Below are 14,984 nucleotides of genomic sequence, written 5' to 3'. Positions count from 1 at the left end.
CGCGTGAAACCACTATGCGGAGTTCTGGAGTAGTTCTTGTTGGTGATCAGAAGATGCAGTTGGTCGGCATACAGGATTCTAGACATACTCTGTAGAGATTTCGCTCCCAGCTTCAGGCAGTGTTGGCTTCGGTCACACAGCTTGAGGCTGTTGCCAATGGGCATCACTGTGGGGGTCCGGATGGGGGGTTTGTCGGGGACGGCCAGCTCGTCCCACGCATCCCCCGATCGGACTACGACTGTGGTTGCCCGGGATACTGCCCGCATTGAGGCTGATCCCTCACCTGTGGTAGAGTGGGAGGTCGTCTCAAGGTGTGGCAGGGGGCGAAAGACATTCCGGAGGGCTGAACGGAAGGCCTCTCCAGTTTGTCTGACGAACCGGTTTCAGGCTCTGTCTCAGGCTGATACTGATCTTCGGCCTGACATGGCTGCTTGTCCTGTTCCAGAGGTTGCCCCTCAGTCTGCAAGATCCGGGCGGTCGCAGAGGGTGGGCTTACTGGTAGTTGGGAGCTCCAACGTCAGGCGCGTAATGGGGCCCCTTAGGGAAATGGCAGCAAGAGAGGGGAAGAAAACCAATGTGCACTCAGTGTGCATACTGGGGGGAGTCATTCCAGATGTGGAAAGGGTCCTTCCGGATGCCATGAAGGGTACAGGGTGCACCCATCTGCAGGTGGTCGCTCATGTCGGCACCAATGATGTGTGTCGCTATGGATCGGAGGAAATCCTCTCTGGCTTCCGGCGGCTATCTGATTTGGTGAAGACTGCCAGTCTCGCTAGCGGGATGAAAGCAGAGCTCACCATCTGCAGCATCGTCGACAAGACTGACTGCGGACCTTTGGTACAGAGCCGAGTGGAGGGTCTGAATCAGAGGCTGAGACGGTTCTGCGACCATGTGGGCTGCAGATTCCTCGACTTGCGCCATAGGGTGGTGGGGTTTCGGGTTCCGCTGGATAGGTCAGGAGTCCACTACACGCAACAAGCGGCTACACGGGTAGCAGGGGTTGTGTGGCGTGGGCTGGGCGGTTTTTTTTAGGTTAGATGGCCTCGGGCAAGTACAGAAAGGGCAACAGCCTCAACGGGTGCGGGGCAAAGTCAGGACATGCGGGGACCAAGCAGCAATCGGTATTGTAATTGTCAACTGTCGAAGCTGCGTTGGTAAAGTACCGGAACTTCAAGCGCTGATAGAAAGCACCGAAGCTGAAATCGTTATAGGTACAGAAAGCTGGCTTAAGCCAGAGATAAATTCTGCCGAAATTTTTACAAAGGTACAGACGGTGTTTAGGAAGGATAGATTGCATGCAACCGGTGGTGGAGTGTTCGTCGCTGTTAGTAGTAGTTTATCCTGTAGTGAAGTAGAAGTGGATAGTTCCTGTGAATTATTATGGGTGGAGGCTACACTCAACAACCGAGCTAGGTTAATAATTGGCTCCTTTTACCGACCTCCCGACTCAGCAGCGTTAGTGGCAGAACAACTGAGAGAAAATTTGGAATACATTTCACATAAATTTTCTCAGCATGTTATAGTCTTAGGTGGAGATTTCAATTTACCAGATATAGACTGGAACACTCAGATGTTTAGGACGGGTGGTAGGGACAGAGCATCGAGTGACATTATACTGAGTGCACTATCCGAAAATTACCTCGAGCAATTAAACAGAGAACCGGCTCGTGGAGATAACATCTTGGACCTACTGATAACAAACAGACCCGAACTTTTCGACTCTGTAAGTGCAGAACAGGGAATCAGTGATCATAAGGCCGTTGCAGCATCCCTGAATATGGAAGTTAATAGGAATATAAAAAAAGGGAGGAAGGTATATCTGTTTAGCAAGAGTAATAGAAGGCAGATTTCAGACTACCTAACAGATCAAAACAAAATTTCTGTTCCGACACTGAAAATGTTGAGTGTTTATGGAAAAAGTTCAAGGCAATCGTAAAATGCGTTTTAGACAGGTACGTGCCGAGTAAAACTGAGAGGGATGGGAAAAACCCACCGTGGTACAACAACGAAGTTAGGAAACTACTGCGAAAGCAAAGAGAGCTTCACTCCAAGTTAAACGCAGCCAAAACCTCTCAGACAAACAGAAGCTAGGCGATGTCAAAGTTAGCGTAAGGAGGGCTATGCGAGAAGCGTTCAGTGAATTCGAAAGTAAAATTCTATGTACCGACTTGACAGAAAATCCTAGGAAGTTCTGGTCTTACGTTAAATCAGTAAGTGGCTCGAAACAGCATATCCAGACACTCCGGGATGATGATGGCATTGAAACAGAGGATGACACGCGTAAAGCTGAAATACTAAACACCTTTTTCCGAAGCTGTTTGACAGAGGAAGACCGCACTGCAGTTCCTTCTCTAAATCCTCGTACAAACGAAGAAATGGCAGACATCGAAATAAGTGTCCAAGGAATAGAAAAGCAACTGGAATCACTCAACAGAGGGAAGTCCACTGGACCTGACGGGATACCAATTCGATTCTACACAGAGTACGCGAAAGAACTTGCCCCCCTTCTAACAGCCGTGTACCGCAAGTCTCTAGAGGAACGGAGGGTTCCAAATGATTGGAAAAGAGCACAGGTAGTCCCAGTCTTCAAGAAGGGTCGTCGAGCAGATGCGCAAAACTATAGACCTCTATCTCTGACGTCGATCTGTTGTAGAATTTTAGAACATGTTTTTTGCTCGAGTATCATGTCGTTTTTGGAAACCCAGAATCTACTATGTAGGAATCAACATGGATTCCGGAAACAGCGATCGTGTGAGACCCAACTCGCTTTATTTGTTCATGAGACCCAGAAAACATTAGATACAGGCTCCCAGGTAGATGCTATTTTTCTTGACTTCCGGAAGGCGTTCGATACAGTTCCGCACTGTCGCCTGATAAACAAAGTAAGCGCCTACGGAATATCAGACCAGCTGTGTGGCTGGATTGAAGAGTTTTTAGCAAACAGAACACAGCATGTTGTTATCAATGGAGAGACGTCTACAGACGTTAAAGTAACCTCTGGCGTGTCACAGGGGAGTGTTATGGGACCATTGCTTTTTCACAATATATATAAATGACCTAGTAGATACTGTCGGAAGTTCCATGCGGCTTTTCGCGGATGATGCTGTAGTATACAGATAAGTTGCAGCATTAGAAAATTGCAGCGAAATGCAGGAAGATCTGCAGCGGATAGGCACTTGGTGCAGGGAGTGGCAACTGTCCCTTAACATAGACAAATGTAATGTATTGCGAATACATAGAAAGAAGGATCCTTTATTGTATGATTATATGATAGCGGAACAAACACTTGTAGCAGTTACTTCTGTAAAATATCTGGGAGTATGCGTGCGGAACGATTTGAAGTGGAATGATCATATAAAATTAATTGTTGGTAAGGCGGGTACCAGGTTGAGATTCATTGGGAGAGTGCTTAGAAAATGTAGTCCATCAACAAATGAGGTGGCTTACAAAACACTTGTTCGACCTATATTTGAGTATTGCTCAACAGTGTGGGATCCGTACCAGATCGGGTTGACGGAGGAGATAGAGAAGATCCAAAGAAGAGCGGCGCGTTTCGTCACAGGGTTATTTGGTAAGCGTGGTAGCGTTACGGAGATGTTTAGCAAACTCAAGTGGCAGACTCTGCAAGAGAGGCGGTCTGCATCGCGGTGTAGCTTGCTCGCCAGGTTTCGAGAGGGTGCGTTTCTGGATGAGGTATCGAATATATTGCTTCCCCCTACTTATACCTCCCGAGGAGATCACGAATGTAAAATTAGAGAGATTCGAGCGCGCACGGAGGCTTTCAGACAGTCGTTCTTCCCGCGAACCATACGCGACTGGAACAGGAAAGGGAGGTAATGACAGTGGCACGTAAAGTGCCCTCCGCCACACACCGTTGGGTGGCTTGCGGAGTATAAATGTAGATGTAGATGTAGATTCCCTTGCATTCCACCCTCCCCCAAATTATTTTTAACTGCGAGGAAGTCATTTGTCAGCGCAGTTAGGTCGTCCGCAGTGAGGATGTTCACCACCAGAGTGGTCTACTTTCATAAAGTTAGTGTGATTATACTGGCTAGCACTTTCTCTCCAGACTAATGTGCGGCGGAATCAATATACAAAAAAAAAAAAAAAAAAAAAAAAAACAGAATTAATCCGTGAAGGGCACATTCTTCCAGGAGTCGGCAGAAGAAAGTTCTTATCCACATTAGTGTTGTTTTGAGTTATTGCATGTTACATATTAGTTAAATAAAACAGTTTGTATTTTATCTGGCGGTACAAATGGAACTACCTGTAATCAGCTTGTGGTACGTTCAAAAACACAAGAGGTTGTATAATCAAACTAATCATTGTGAAAATGAGGGTTAACATTTTCTTCCGCAGACCCCATCTATTCGTTCATAATACAATCTCCACAACTAACGGGAGCGCCTCTAAAGCCGAGACCAGGGCACACGGTGCCAAATCAACAACTCTGAACCGCCGATACACATGATTCCAGGAAATGCAACTCTCGATCAACTAGTGGCTAATTAACGTTTGCATCTACATACATTCTCCACATCCTGCCTACAGTTTATAACGGAGGGCACTTTTTATCGTTACTTGTCTTTCCATTTCCTGTTCCACGCTCAGTAGAGTAAGGGAAAAAATGATCGCTTGTATGCCGCTGTATGAGCTCAAATCTCTATTTCGTCCTTGCGGTCCTTATGCAGCATGAACATTACGGTTAATAGAATCGTTCTGTAGTCTGTCACGAAAAGATCGCCTTCTTCTCTTCGTGGATTCACATCTAAATTCTATGTCCTCCTGTTACCTGAGCTGGTGGAGACTCCAAACAGTTGAGCAGTACTCAAGACTAGGTTGCACAAGCGATCTGTACCTGTCTCCTTCATAGATTTCCAGACTTTCCCAAAACTCTCCCAGTAACTATAGTCATTATTTCCCCCCTTCCAACAACTGATCTTACGTCCTTGAATCATTTCATGTCGTTTCATAAGGTTACACCTAAACATTTCATCGACGTGCCCAAGTCAGGATGCATACCATTAATACTGTCTTCGAACACTAAGGAAATTTTTCTCCTACATAGGCGCATTAGACTCAAATTTTCCACATTAAAACAAGCTACCTTTCGCCCCATCAGACAGACATTTTGCCTAAGTTATACTGAATACGCCTCAGTCACTTGATGATGAAATATTCCCTTGCGCAACAGAATCATCAGTAGACAACAGTCTTAGATTACTGTCAGCCCTATCTGAAAGATGATATATCCACAAGGAGAACAAGACCGGTCCAATTACACCACCTTTGACGACTATGTACTGTTGGTTGACCTTGTAATGGCCTACAATGAAAATGGAAATGTCTTTGAAATGACACCCTAAGTCGGCGGCCTGCCATGTCACCTGTGTAAAAGCATTGTAGGACTCTAACCCTGCCAAGTAGGTTGTAAGTGGCGTGTAAACGGCCTTTTCAAAGTATGAAATACTTGTGTTTCATAGGTAAAGCACTCTTGTGGCCTCTAATGTAGTTACTTTTTCGTGTAACCTCTCGAATGCGTGCTGTCGGAGTCATAGCAAAAGTTGTTCTCCATTATTTTCTTTTGGTTCGGGAATAGAGGATGTGGAATGAAGTTCATCTTTTTCGGAAAATCTTTGGATGCATAATGGAGATGTCAACGTATTTTTAAAAATGTGAATGAGATTTAATAACTCTGTCAAATGCATGCTCCGTGTCTTCCCAGTTGCCGGCCGGAGTGGCCGAGCGGTTAAAGGCGCTACAGTCTGGCACCGCACGACCGCTACGGTCGCAGGTTCGAATCCTGCCTCGAGCATGGATGTGTGTGATGTCCTTAGGTTAGTTAGGTTTAAGTAGTTCTAAGTTCTAGGGGACTTATGACCACAGCAGTTGAGTCCCATAGTGCTCAGAGCCATTTGAACCAATCTTCCCAGTTAATCACGGTAATCAGATGTGCCAGGTCACAGTTATCTCGACGCAGCACAAAAACACTATTCTGATGACAAACGAAAACATTAGATGTAGTAACAGTATCTGAATGTAAGAACTCAATGACATGTTACAGTTGTATTATGGAACTAAAGTCTTGTAGATGGTGTATATGTGTCCACTGGGACCTGTAATACGCATATCTAACTCCAACTGTCTGGTGTGCCGGCCACAGATACTCATACTTGCTGATAGCCGCGTTGGAAATTAGGCTAGAAACGCGGAAGAAAATACTATCTGGTACTGCACCCATATGAATGTATTACAACGGATGGTCAATATTTGTTGTTGTTTTGAAACTGAAACTGGTGATGAAACAGTGACAGGTCTTCGTCATTTCAAAACTCGTACATTGAAAGGTTGGCTATAAAATTTATTCTGCTTTATTTTGACTTACACTGTTCTCATTCATTTCATTGCCATACATGAAAAATTGGCGAAGTCGTTAAATACTATAGTAGCCAAATCTTTAAGTATGTGCAATTCGTAAAAAAAAAAACTAAGATATTTTGAACAAAGTTGACAAGTAGTTTGCTCAGACATGTCACTACTCGTACGAATAAAGAAAGCAATACTCCTCGTGTAGAAATGTGTATTAACGTGTTCTTGGGCACATGTTTCTCAATCTAAAGCGAAATACATTTATTTATACTTGACATGTCTGACATTGTATTTTTCTCAACATAACATTAAATGTCGGGTTTTCAGGAAAATAATCTGCATTGCTGGATACTGTGCATGGTCTATTTAGAGGAGAAGGATGCCTATAGATATTGAATGAATTTAATCACAATTTTCTGTTACCTTTTGCGTAGGGGTTTGGGGGGAGGGGGGGACAAGATGTTATAAAATTCTTAAATGATATGAAAGAAGCAGTTAGCCTGGTTATGTTTGTGTCATATAATAAAGTACTTCTATCTTGTGCTCTGTTTCTGGTGCTGTTGCGGCCAGTGACAAAAGTTTCTAATCAGAAAGAAGTAGGTAGTTCTTAATTACGGATAGCCCAGTCGAAACATCCTGATAGCTGCAATGTATCGGACGATAGCCACGCTGAAATTCCGTGCCCCGTGTAGATTCACTGATTGGATGCTTTTCGTTCCACACAGTATTGTTTACAAGTAGCGCAGCTTACTGTTTATGGTCTCCCGTATCCGTCATAAACTATTTTACACCCACTAAAAAGTGAAGTGTTACCTGCCTGTAACATGGTTGCGCAGCAGCCACATCTATCATAACGTGTCGGTAGTAAGAGGTTGATCCTGAAATGTACATTTGTGGGGACAGCGTGGGAAAGCAAATCTAAAATAGCACAAACACTCAAATAGCATTTCTGGTGTATGTTAGAATAAATTTATATGTGATAAAGTGTCATCACGTTACATGCGTAAAACTTAGTAAAAACTACTGGCACTGCGTCTTGTTCCACCCACGGATGTGGAATACAGTAGTGTATTGAGACTGACGTATCATACGATAAAGGTAGGCACGAAATTAATAAGCTTTTACAAATTTGTGGATGGAAGGTACACTTACAAGGGAACCTCCCCATCGCACCCCCCCTCAGATTTAGTTATAAGTTGGCACAGTGGATAGGCCTTGATAAACTGAACACAGATCAGTTGAGAAAACAGAAGAAGTTGTGTGGAACTGTGAAAAAATAAGCAAAATATACAAACTGAGTAGTCCATGGGCGACATAGGCAATATTATGGAGACCGTCAGCTCACGAGCGCCGTGGTAGCGTGAGCAGCTGCAGAAGGAGAGGTCCGTGGTTCAAGCCTTCCCTCGAGTGAAAATTTTACTTTCTATATTTTTGCATAGTTATTATCTGTCCGTTCGTTCATTGACGTCTCTGTTCACTGTAATAAGTTTAGTGTCTGTGTTTTGCGACCGCATCGCAAAACCGTGCGATTAGTAGACGAAAGGACGTGCCTCTCCAATGGGAACCGAAAACATTTGATCGCAAGGTCATAGGTCAACCGATTCCTCCACAGGAAAACACATGATATATTCTATACGACACTGGTGACGGCATGTGCGTCACATGACAGGAATATGTTGTCGACCCACCTAATTTGTACACTTGGCGAATGGGTAAAAAGATTCTTCTACCTTGCCCGATTTAGGTTTTCTTGCGAATGTGATAATCACTCCCAAAAAAGTGATGAAAACATAAGAGTTTGTCACGTAAACTGAAAATAAAAAATTAAACTTTTCACTCGATGGAAGATTTGAACCAAGGACCTTTCGCTCCGCAGCTGCTCACGTTACCACGAGACCACGGCGCTCCTGCGTTTTAAGTGTCCTTGATATTGCCTATCTTCCCATGAACTACTCGGTTTGTATATTTTGCTTATTTTTTCACAGTTCCACACAACTTCTTCCTGTTTTCTCAATTGATCTGTGTTCAGTTTTTCAAGGCCTATCCACTGTGCCAACTTATAACTAAATCTAAGGGGAGTGCGATGGGGAGGTTCCCTTGTTAGATGAGTGCTAGTTGTGTTGATTTGCGAACAAGGGTCGTCTGCAGATCAATTATTTCCATGATTGCCACAACTTTTAAACACTTAGTTGCACGGAGGAGAGCAAACTTGGAATAATAGGCACACGCTTTTTCGCTTACATCCTGGTTGGCTGTGGGGCGTCCGCAGACCCGTTGTTGTTTTTTAAACACCGCGCCAGTCAGTATCTTTACGTAAGTACATGCGAGATAGTTCCACATGAGGCGTAAACGACCTTGTGAGTATAGTCGTACAGGAATGACTGATAGAGGGTAAAGAATTCAAACGGTGTGTGCGGTTTTTTTTTCCCTTAAATGTGATCAGCCCAATCGGTATTTCGTCATTGAGCTAACCGGACAATAATTTTCATTAAAACGTTAAGTCGATGTCATAGTAAACTCGCTGTTGAGCTGTAGCATGTTTGAAGTAAAACTACGTGGGCGTAGTGTTAAAATGGAATTTTTCAGCATGTTATCGTAGGTCATACATTGGCCGTTTATTAATAGCCAGCAGCGACGTACCGCCAGGCTGGCAGTGTGCCGGTGGTCCGCATCAGCTGTGGTCTTGCACACGAGTGCTCAGATATAATGAAGCCTCATCTTCGTAAGTATATGACGGTGCCGATGCACTCATTTAATGCTTGAAAATTGTTTTACAAAATACGGGTCACTTCACTTATCGTTCTGCTCGTAAATGCATGCTTGTACAGAGTCTCATTTTCCCGCAAGATTAAGTGCCAGCGTCTGTGGTGTCACTGCTTCGATGTTTTATTTTGATTATGTCGAGAAGTGGTGCAGTTGTTAGGACATAGCGTTAGTTTAGAGATTTAGTTTTCGCGCATTTAATCACTGTCATTGATGATACTGTTAATGTCAAATGTGCAATTTATAATATTTACAGTGCCCAAGCGTGAACGACTTAAATTAAAATAACTTGTACCCGATTATCGAAATACACGTAGAACAAACAATGAAGAAGTTTGGACAGCTCTAACTGGAAACAATGAACACACAATTTGTAGGTGAATCTCAAACAAAAAACAGAAAAATTATAATTTACATATATTTTATTTTATCTCGAATTACTGATGGTTTTACGTGATACTTCATATATGAAAATAATTAAATGCCTTGGAGAATACCGTCTGTGGGGATTTGATCTCGCCAAACTGCAAAACACTCTGTATATCTCGCCAGAGAAGACATGACAGAAGTGCTTAATCGTCACCATTTTCAGGTTAACATCTGCGCAATAAATGTGTCCGAAAGTGTGTGTTCGCGCTAAAGCAACATCGAAAGAGGAGAGCATATTTTGTTTTACTTCTGGAAACGACATCATCTTTTATGGTGAATAGGAATCTAGGAATAAAATTGGCTGCCCATGTTTGTTTATCAAAACTTTGCAGTTCTTCTCCGGATTCGGACTTACTCGAAAGCACGTGTTCTTTGTATTATGGGAAGTAACCGAGTATTATTAATATTGCCTGTGTACTGGAATTTTTTTTCGTTGTAGTCACAGGCACCAGTTACTGTGCAGGACCTTATTCTTGCAAAACTGTTTTCACAGCTTTTGTCCTCCAGACATACAATTGTCAACGTTTTGTGAGTACACCTTGGCATAACACACAAAATACGGTCTGGCCTGGGGTTTAGTAGTGCTTTACTGAAACTTTGAAGAAATTTACTGTCACAGTCTCTTAAACACGTAAGAACGGTACGTGTATTTAAATCATATGTAAAGGAACTGAGGCAGTTGCCGAGACGTTTTGAATTGGAACTGTGTATGGAAACAGTAGTTAATCAACTTACAAGTCAAGAGCGCAATGTTATTAGCTTGAATAATAATTATCCCAGACGTGTGTAAAATGGAATGGTGAAGTTTCTTCAGTCGTGGTGGCAGGACATGGATGATGATAAGTATTTCTTTCGTACGGTATGTAAATATTTTACCGTCGTGCAGTTCGTTACAAATTTTGATCAGAGCACGTACTGGGTCCCAGAGCTTCCGTTATGGTACAATTATTGAATAGCAATGCTCAGAAAGACTCCAGTATGAAGTTTTTATAGTATCTAAATGTCGTTAGTAGTAGCAAAACCCAAAAGTACCTTGTCAACAGAACACCTCTTAACAAAGTAAATACAGTGGTTGCACAAAAATATGGAAACTCCGCGCGCTGTTCTGTTTGACCACGAACGGCACCTTTGCAATGTCCTCAATACGATGCAATTGTCAATCGCGACAAGAATAGTGTTCTGCGTAGTTGTAAGCGCATTACTCTGATCAGCCAGAACATTATGACCACCGACCTACTATCGATATAAACCCGTCAAGGCGATAGCAGCGTGACCTGGCGAGGATTGACTGCTAGTCAAGACATGCGCAAGGTGAATGTACACTGATCAGTCACAACATTATGAACACCTACCTAATAGCCGATATGTACATGTTAACGCGGCATAGAAGCAGTGAGGCCTTGCTAGGTCGCTGGAGGGAGGTGGCACCACACTAGCACACATAAGTCACATTGTCCCGTAAACTCCGGATAAGGGAGCAGTGAGTTCCGACGCCACGTTCAGTCACATCCCAAATGTGTTCGATTCGGTCCAGATCTGGCGAGCTGGGGGGCCACCACATCAATTGGAACTCGCCACTGTGTTCCTCGAACCGTGTCAGCACACTGAAAAATGCCCTTGTGACATTGTGCATTATCTTACTGAAAACTGGCACTGCAGTCGGGAAACGTGATCGTCATGAAGGTGGAGTACGTGGTCTGCAACTAGTGTAAGATACCCCTTGGCTCTCACGGTGCCTTGCTCGAGCTTCACTGGACTCGTGGATGCCCACACGAACGTTCCCAAGAGCGAAATGGAGCCGCTGCCAGGTTGTCTCTGTCCCGCAGTACAGGTGTCGGGGAACAGTTTCCCTGGAAGATGACCGATTCGGGCCCTCCCATCGGCACGATGAAGAAGGTATCGGGATTTGTCAGACCGTGCAACGCTCTGCCAGTGCGCCAACGTCCAATGCCGATAGACACGTGCCCACTTAAGTCATAATTGCTAATGTTGTGGTGTTAACATTGGCACACACATAGGTCGTTGGCTGTGGAGGACCATCTTTAGGAGTGTTTGGTGCACTGTGTCTCCAGACACACTTGTACTCTGCTCAGCATTAAAGTCTGTTGTTAGTTCTGTCACAGTTCGTCATCTGTCGTGATTTACTAGTCTGCCCAGCCTACAACGTCCGTCATTTGTAATGAGCAGTGGCTGCCCAACCCCACGATGTCTGGACGTGGTTTCACATTGGATTCGCCACGTGTCGAAGACACTTATCACAGCACTCCTCGAACACCCGACAAGTCGTTCAGTTTCTGAAGTGCTCGTGCAGAGCCTCCAGGCTATCACAATCTGCCCTTGGTCAAACTCGGATAGATAGCGCGTCTTCCCCATTCTACACACAGTTGGCACGCTCGCTGATACTACATGCACCGTGCGTGTGTCTGACTAGCAGTCATTCCTCTCCAGGTGACACTGCTATCGCCTGGTCGGGTTTATATCGACAGTAGGTCGGAGTGGAGATGGGGAGAGGGTGGGACACAATGGTAAAGGTGTGGTAACAGGCTACGGTCGCAGGTTCGAATCCTGCCTCGGGCATGGATGTGTGTGATGTCCTTAGGTTAGTTAGGTATAAGTAGTTGTAAGTTCTAGGGGACTGATGACCTCAGAAGTTAACTCCCATAGTGCTCAGAGCCATTTGAACCATTTGAAGGGGAACACCAGGGAGTGGGGTGCACGGAGTTGGTGGCCGATGTACAGGGTGCGATGATCAGTATAGTATCAGTGAGTGTACTGTGCATGTGTGGTGTCGGGAAGGCGGTCTATCTGACATAGACAGAGGGCAAATTGTGACGTCATGGAGGCGCAGCACGAGTATTTCGGAAATGCACAACTTGTCGGGTGTTACACGAGAGCTGTCGTTAGTGTCTTCGTCATGTGATGTCGGACGTTGTAGGCTGGGCAGACTAGTAAAATAGGACAGGCAGCGAACCATGGCGGAACTACATCTGACTTTAATGCTGGGCAGAGTACAAGTGTGTGTGACCGTACAGTGCACCGAGCACTCCTAACGATCGATCTCCACAGCCAATGACCCATGCATGTGCCAATGTTAACACCACGAAATCGGCAAATCGGCATGTGACCATCAGTACTGGACATTGGCGCACTGGCAGAGTGCTGCGTGATCTGATGAATTCCAGTACCTTCTTCATCATGCCGATGGGAGGGTGCGAATCCGTCATCTTTCAGGGGAACAGCTGCTAGACATCTGTATGGCGGGACAGAGGCAAGCTGGTGGCGGCTTCATTATTCTCTGGGGAACAATCAGTGGGGGCATCCATGGGTCCAGTGAAGCTCGTGCAAGGCACCGTGACAACCATGGAGTATCGTACACTGATTGCACACCATGTACATACTTTGATGACGATCATGTTTCCTGATTGATGTGCCATTTTTCAACAAGATAATGCACCATGTCACAAGACGAGGAGTGTGATGGAGTGGTTCGAGGAACACAGTGGCGGGTTCCAGTTAGTATGCTGCCCCCCCCCCCCCCCCCAGCTTGCCAAATCGATTGAACACATTTGGGATTTGATTGAACGTGGCATAAGAGCTCATTGCCCTCTCTGCATAATTTACGGTAATTAGTCGACTTGCATGTGCAGACATGGTGCCAACTCTCCAGCGACCTACTGAGGCCTCATTGCTTCTGTGCCACGATGCGTCGCCACTGTTACCCATGCCAAATGTGGACATACTGGCTGTTAGGTAGGTAGTTGTAATGTTCTGACCGATCAGTGTATTTCGGAGTAAAGTGGACATGTATGTGGACAAATTGTTGGTGCTAGTATGGTGGGTACTTCCATAACCAAGGTAGCCGATATGTTTGGTGTTTCATGAGGCAAGATTTACATAACATACAAGGGAACTGGGAAACATTATTCACAAAGTCACAACACAGACGAAAGTGTGTGTTGAGTTACGGTGACACAGTCACTGACGAGTATTGTGAAGGAAAATTAGAGGATGACAGCTGAAAACGTCACTGTGAACTGAATATCAGCACCAAAACAACACAAAGGATCTCCATGAGCTGGTAATTGCAGGGGGAGATGGAATTCCAAAACCACACATCACTGGTGCCTGTAACAGGAAAATGTCGTGCCGAAGCCATAAAACCTGGACTGTGGAGCAATGGAAGAAAATCATGTGGTCGCATTAGTGTGTTTCCAACTTTTGGCCCAGTTTTAAGTTTCAAAGAGTGAAACGTGGCAGGGGTCGGGTGATGATTTTGGGTATCCATATCATGGTATTCCATGGGCCCCATGGTTGCTCTGCAACGTTGCATTACTACCAACTGTTATATGACCATTTTAGCTGATGAGGTCCACTCATGGTATATTGCTGCTTCACAAATGGTGATGCTGTGTTCCAAGGCAACAGGACCTCTGTTCATACAGTTTTCATCATCCAGGAGTGGTTTTGTGAGCACGAGGATGAATTATTGTATCTACTCTGGGCACCATAGTCATCAGATCTTAACATTATTGAGCATTTGTGGTCTGTTAGTTGATCACAATATTTTTGCACCTGGAAGGAGGGCACTTCATCCAGCTTATCATGAGTCAGCACGTGATCGGACTTGAAAGTATATGCACAATTGACCTGAAAGCATTGATTGTGCCAGGAATTTTCATTAATCAGAACTGTACTTGTTTACTGTAACGTTGCTGCATGTTTTTGATAATGGCCAAGTGCAATAATATTGTGGTTGAGCAGTACTCTGGAGAGAAAGGAGTGTGATTACTGTCTATCTCCATCATTATCACTTGCCACAATTTTACTGAAAGAATGGCATAAGATTCCATTGAAAACCATACAGGACCTGTATTTATGCATTCAGACACAACTGGATGTTGTTTGAATGCTAACAGTTTTCCTACACCATATTATGCTTGGTAATGTGTTTTTGGTGTTTCCATATTTTTGTTCACCCCCAGTATATTGTTTCAGGAAGTATGCTGTCTAGAAATTATCTTGTGCTTCAGATACAGAACTATGACATGTGATAATTGTTATGGATTATTTCACTGCACTGCATTGCATCTGGCACCTAACTGACACCATTTTTACATTAAGCTCTTGTGCTACAGTAAAACAGTTTGTGATGGAAATGGCAAAGCTCCATATGCTATCTCAAACTTACGCCATAGTGGTATTATTGAGAAATTATTGCTTATCTTGTGTAGTATTAGCACAGGATTATTTTGGCTACAATTAGAGTAACAAGTCAGTTGGAGAGAGTGGGAGGGGGGGGGGGGGGGAGGAAGATAAATTGGGAATTGCCAAAGAGAAATGTTACCATCAAGCTGCATGATGAAATCTTCTATAAGTGATGTAATTTGTTCTCTGCAGTGCTGGTTATGTTTGTGTTACTGGGA

At 44.3% G+C, this 14,984-nt stretch overlaps 1 protein-coding gene across 2 annotated transcripts in view; it reads left to right on the top strand.

Annotated features, from left to right (window-relative positions):
* LOC126248976 (SRSF protein kinase 3) overlaps positions 1–14,984 on the top strand; it is a 425,825-nt gene that overhangs the window by 123,191 nt on the left and 287,650 nt on the right. Inside the window, exon 1 of one of the 2 annotated variants that reach the window (XM_049950531.1) lies at positions 8,978–9,091. The exons of the other annotated variant lie outside the window; for it this stretch is intronic. The gene's annotated coding sequence lies outside the window, so the exon portion shown is untranslated. Of the gene's footprint in view, positions 1–8,977; positions 9,092–14,984 lie in introns of those variants that run through there. 2 annotated transcript variants of the gene reach the window in all.

Source organism: Schistocerca nitens, chromosome 3 (assembly GCF_023898315.1).
Source record: "Schistocerca nitens isolate TAMUIC-IGC-003100 chromosome 3, iqSchNite1.1, whole genome shotgun sequence".
Classification (NCBI taxonomy): Eukaryota; Metazoa; Arthropoda; class Insecta; order Orthoptera; family Acrididae; genus Schistocerca; species Schistocerca nitens.
This window is presented reverse-complemented; position numbering and strand designations above follow the sequence as displayed.